Source organism: Anarrhichthys ocellatus, unplaced genomic scaffold, assembly GCF_004355925.1.
Source record: "Anarrhichthys ocellatus isolate YVR2014 unplaced genomic scaffold, GSC_Weel_1.0 scaffold71, whole genome shotgun sequence".
NCBI classification, from domain to species: Eukaryota; Metazoa; Chordata; class Actinopteri; order Perciformes; family Anarhichadidae; genus Anarrhichthys; species Anarrhichthys ocellatus.
Window position 1 is genome coordinate 18,707 of NW_022280101.1, and position 6,152 is coordinate 24,858.

Here is a 6,152-nt window from a genome sequence, read left to right on the forward strand (position 1 = left end):
ATATATTGGCAGTACGAACCGCCGACATTTTTGGACCTTTTATTGTGTGAGCAGATCCTTTAATTAGCATCCGCTGGGGGGCAGAGAAAAAAAGCCAATTAATCCCGTTAGTGGGTGAATGTGTGTGCAGAGAAAGGAACGGGTGGCGGTGGGGATGACAGAGAAAACGACTGTCTTCACAGAAAAATGGGCTTTCATTCGCATCAGCCGGCTCATGCATTTCATTGGGTAACTGCATATGGACACGTATATATGTTCCTTATTCGTTGTGCATGTGTGTGTGTGTGTGTGTGTGTGTTTTTTTTTTTCTCCTTCCGCCGCTGTATTAAACGCCGCAGGGCCCTGCAGAGCGCAGACTCCTCTCGGCCCCCTGGATGCGCAGGTTCGCAGCCGGCTGACAGCGCTCCTCTCCAGCCGGAGTATCTGGCGTTTGGTTTCTGCAGCTCGGAGGCCAGGCGTGCTGAGCCTGACACTCGCAAGGCGTGGCATTCATATAGCGTTACACAGCCATGGGCGTGTTCCCACCTCGCAGCTGCCACACTACTGACTTATATAATTTAGCCTATTAGATATAAATAAATGTTTTTTATTTTATCTTCTTTAATAACAGCCTGATCAGGGTTTTGCCCCAAGTCCCATTTAAAAGACATTTAAAATTCAGCATCGTCAGACATGCAGGCCGGCCATCTGTCTGTGTTCCTGCCGGTCAAACCTGTCTCACCATCTTGTCCTCCAGCTAATAAAGCCTGTGAGCTGTCTCACCGGTAAACCTGTCTGTCATGTCGTCCTGCTGGTAGATCTATCTCAAAAATAATCCAACAGGGTTATTGGTAGAAATATTGTGATCAGCCTCCCACACTGAGTGTTAGATCACTTTGAGAAGTGTTATATGGAGGTAAAGGGTCTGGAAATGGATGCGTTTAACATGATACAAGTGGATTGTTGTGCTGGTACCTGCAGGTGTTGGTAGGAGCGGACAGTGTCTTCATGGCTGACATGTTTTGTCATCTTCTCTGGGTGGATTTCTTTTGCTCTTTGTGTCGTTGGTCCATCTTTACATTGAAATGTTGCAGTTTTCTTCTCCTTTACGTTCTCAGTGATGATGTAGCCACATGGGAATGTGTTCCAATAAAGTGTATAGATTCAAAATGGGATTATGATTCCGCACCGTGGTGCACATCAGTCCCGCTATAGATCCCTTCAAGTATAAGATGAATAAGCAAATTATTTCACCCATTGACTGCACTGCTGCAGCAGCAGTGTGCAGCGGAGACGGATGAAATGCAAACCAGGAAGTCCTGGTTGAAGACTGATTGGCCGATAGATTTTGTTGAAGCAGAGCGGAGGTTTCCGGCACAACTTCGCCTGCTCCCGAGGTTCATGGAGAAGGAGGTCAACACTGTTTAGACCTCGGTCTATTAGACCTCGGTCTAATACAGTTTCTGTCTTGGTCTCATAATTGAATTTATTATGAATTCTGTGGTTGGTCTACTTGATATTGGCGATATCAAGCGGGTATCGTTCAAAATACTGGTGCCAAATACAATACAGGATCCTAACTTTGGATATCTACTAGTTACTGACTTGTTTACTTTCACAAATACGAGCATATTTTCCTACGAAATCTTTCCATTTAAAGGAGAACGCCACCCAAATTAAGAATTAAAATATGTAAATGTCCATGGCCAAGGAAAGTTCAATCACTGGGCTGTTGGTGAACATGAGCTCGTGTCTCTCAAAGCCAGAAACCAGAGATGTAATGTGATCCATTGCAAGTCGGAAATCGATAATTCCGCGCCGGTATTCCCAAATACGGATCTATATGCGTCTAAGTGCATCTGCTCGGGAGAACATTGACGCCTACAGCAGATTGATGTTTGTATGGCAAGTCTCTGACGTTCTCAAGCTTCTACAGACGACCTCCATCAAGTCACCGCAGCGCCAGTATCCAAGAGAATTAATATTGGCTTCATAAGAAATGTTATGACCGCAAATTCAGAACATCTAACTAAAGACATTTTAAGAGTCTTTGGTCCTATTAAAGGAGACCATAGTCAATGAATTCTTGACCCTCAGAATGTTTGTTTTCTGTCCAAAAAACATTTTCAAACGATATCCCTTCGAAGAGCTCGTCTGAACCGTCACTGGCAGTGGGGGATTGTGTCCCAGTGCTGCAGGATGTGAGCCGGCCCATCATAGTGGTAGTGTGTAATCATTCGGACAGACGGGAGACGTCCAATCGTGCGTGATGCAAAGTGGGGCCAGAATTCAGCATCTCCCTGAAGTCTTGAGGGTTAACTGGAGTATAAAAAATCCTCAATGCCCTACTTCAACTAAAGGCTGCTCTGTCATCAGAGACCTGCAGGGTCCTGGTTCACTGTTGGTTGGTGCTCATGCCGTGGTGTCTCTGCACTGCTTTCCCAATGACCCATTTCAGTTAAGCAGAGTGACATCTGTGGATTTTCTCCTTGAGTTTTCGAAGGCTGACCCCTCGTAGTCCATTAGTCGACTAATCGGCCCTTCTGGTCTCAGTCGATGAAGATCTCTTAAGTAGATGAGTTGTTTTTTATGTTTTTTTTTCATGCTTAAGGACTTCTTTCCAGGAAACCTATGAGCACATCTCCGACAAACACAAGATTAAATATATGAATCGATTAGTCGACAAAATTGTAGAGAAGAACTTCTTTGGTTGAGGACCGCCTTGGTTTTCTCAGTCGGTGTTCATTGATGCCATTTGAGCAGCTGGCTATCACCAACATACTTGTCAAGAAAATCCCGATACAGTTTAAACTGATCTGTGAAGATGCTAATTGAGTATTGTGGTTTTGTAATATTGGGATTCCACGCTACTACAAGGCCCTGGAGATGGAAACGTTGGTCTGTTCACTGTGCTCCAAAGGGAGATATTGTGAAACGGACTGTGTTTCCTTTAAGAAAAGACGATACCGGTTCAAACGCCGTGTTCTTAAAGTGACACCGATGCTAATAGAATACTTCATTGGATAACTTTTTCTTTCTACTGTATTCGATACCCATCATGTGAAGGGAAGCATTCAGTTGCGTAAAATGCCACCACTCCTCCCCATCCAAATGATTTGTACATGGATTAATTTGCAGTAGAGCCGTACATTCACAGCGCTCGACCCCCCCCCCCCCCCATTAAATCGAAGAACACTTGCAGCTAATTGGCTGCGGTTAAAAGCCTATAAATAGTAATTATTTCTAGATCTGTGTACATAAAGGATCAAATGCAGGTATAGCTGGACTGGAGAAGTCTTAATACTGGGTTATTTCGATGGACAAGAATTTTGGTAATTGCTCTTTTCTCTAACACCACAGTCAGCTCTGACACTTAAAACAAATTCATTCAAAGCTTTTTGTCAAAACCAATAGATTTTTCTAAATATTTGCTGTTGACATTCATCTGCTGTGCACAAGTTCCATACACAGTGCTGTGTGCTATGTTTCTATAATATACTGTTTTCTACTAGTGCAGCCTAAAAGACATATGTGTACTGTTTGTCACAAACAGGAAATGGTACAAGACTCGAGCCAATTAACGTCAATCAAACTGTGACTTTGGAATGTGACGGACAATTAAACTGAACAAACAAGGAACATGTTTACAAGTTTCTTTTTGTTTTCTGAGCTTTTTCCCTGTCAGCTTATTTTATTACAATCTACATTTTGCTTTTCATGTTTTGCAGCTGTAGGCAGCTCCGCCATTCCTTTTTAGCTTACATGTGGAGAAATGGTGCACACCAACAAATCACTAGAATACAAGCGTTTATTAGCAGGAATACTTGTGTTTTTGAGCACAACATTTTTGTCATATTTCAACCACCACATTCAGACCTACTAAGAGTAGCGGTGCCATCCAATACCCATACTACCATAATATTTAGTGTGCTAGAAAATGATTTAGTTTGTGCCTACGGTTTTATGTTCCACATGTCATCATAAGTGTGTCAGGCAGTGTGGGACTGGGTCTGGTCCGGTCTTGACTTGGTCTCAACCCCTCAAAGTCTTGGTCTTCTCTCGGTCTATGTACACTCAGGTCCTGGTCCTGACTTGGTCTCTGTTTATAGTTGGTCTTGACTAAAACACTGGTCCCAATACACAGTGTGCCACAAATACCAGGATGTCCCAGTGCATCCGGTCTCATTTTGCAGAATGCAAGCCAGCAGGCTTATTTGGCTGTTGCGACCCACAATCCTCTGCACGGCGGGAGATGCGTCACGTCGACTGAGCGCTCATTGGCAGATATCATGATTATCAAATATATATGAGCAAGACGGTCAAAGTTAGAGGCGCAATGTTATGACAATGTAGCATGTCCTAGTATGCATGCAGCGGTTTGTACTTTGTAAGGGCAGCTGCAGTACATAATAAAAGTAAAAATAAAAAGTATGCGTTAGGTACGTAGTATGGAATCATTAAGGACAAGTCAATAGTCTCCAGTGGATGGCTGCTTTTTCTTTTCCTCCAGCACCACCATAATGTAAAAAGCACTGTAAATGTCATCAAAAAATGTTTTAAATTGTTCATGTGCAGTTCCTGGCCCCGGGGAGGCCCACATGTGTCGGTCTTGTGTGCTTCCTCTGGCGGCTCCGCAGTCGTCTTGTAAACATCAGACTGGATGTGCTGGTTACATCTGTATCAGCTGCTCTGGTGCAGTTTGTCAGAATATTCTCTCTGGTGGCTCCGAGAGAAGAGGCCAAACCGGGTCACCGTCTGAAGCTGTTGTTTTCTTCTTCTTCAATTTCTCTCGGTCTTTCTGCATGTCTCTCTCTCTTGCCAAGTGTATGGAAAAGTCATCCGTCCTGCTCTCAGGAAATTCCTCCTGGTCCCAGGGGTGAGACAGAGAGACAGACAGACAGAGAGACAGACAGACAGTACAGTGGAGTGCAAGAGTATCATCCAACCAAAGACGGAGAATGCAACCTAACAAACGGCTGAAAGTCACCTGTTGGCACGGTCACCTGTTAAACTGAAACACCTGTTGCTCTCAAGCGGTTGTGACCCTGCTGTTGGAATATCGAACCAGACATGTTGATGCTGGTAACGGTTTACATTCAATGTTTAAAGCTTGCTAACTTGTCTCATCAGTTGCCAACATTCACACACGTTTGGCCATAAAAAGACACTTTTTCTTCTTGATGCACTCAAGAAAGCTCAAACTTTCATCATTTTAATTCAAGAAAATACCATCACTGTGAGACGGTAAATATATTGCTCATGTCCATTACCTTAAATTGGATTCCAAACCAGTGCCTGAATGTGAACTTGATAGCACTATAGTGCCATGTCTTGCAGCTGTGGTGTGTAGTGTAATGCAGCACTCCTGTGTAGTAGTTTATAGTGCAGTCTGTTTTGCTGTGTCAGCGCTGAATCTGCAGAGACACTCGCACATTAAACGGCATCCGGGCTGGAGCAGGAAACTGGAGATTGTGTGTGTGTGTGTGTGTGTGTGTGTGTGTGTGTGTGTGTGTGTGTGTTCTTCATTCATGGCTGTGTCTGTTGGACCAACACACTCCGTTACCAGTTATTAGGTCCACCTAGCTAAAGCACAACAAATCCCATCTCCATGAAGGTAAAACAGATGCACCACTACATTTATGTTTTTCAGTACCTGCGTTTGGATATCTGCCGATACTGATATGATCCCGATATCACAGCTGCTTTTTTGCATACAATTTGCATTGCATTGATTTAAATGTATTCCAAAGCAGTCTACTTGAACTGTAGCTCAAGTAGACTGCAGGTGTAGGAGTGCAATGGCAAACCGACAACTCCTTCACACAGGGAATATGCAGGAACCGTGTGGAGGAATAATGTGCATGGCTGCTTCTTAAATGTGCCTTATTACAACATAATGTGTGGTGTGACCAGATGTGTTCATGCACACAAAATGGTTTCGATGAGGTAATTAAAGGGGAGGCCAGAGGTTCCGTCGATCGGGACGCCTGTGGAGGGGGTTCAGTTTAGTCGCACAATAACCTAAGTGATAATCATCGTTTAATAAACACATTTAAGCACATTTTAAGATCACACAGTATTATTTCTAACACCCAACCTGACTGTGCAGCTGGTAACAGCTGTGATTGTGTGTGTGTGTGTGTGTGTGTGTGTGTGTGTGTGTGTGTGTGTGT

General features: G+C 43.7%; 1 protein-coding gene across 1 annotated transcript in view; it reads left to right on the forward strand.

Moving 5' to 3' along the window:
* Positions 1–6,152, forward strand: part of raph1a (Ras association (RalGDS/AF-6) and pleckstrin homology domains 1a) — a 44,960-nt gene that overhangs the window by 738 nt on the left and 38,070 nt on the right. The window lies entirely within an intron of this gene.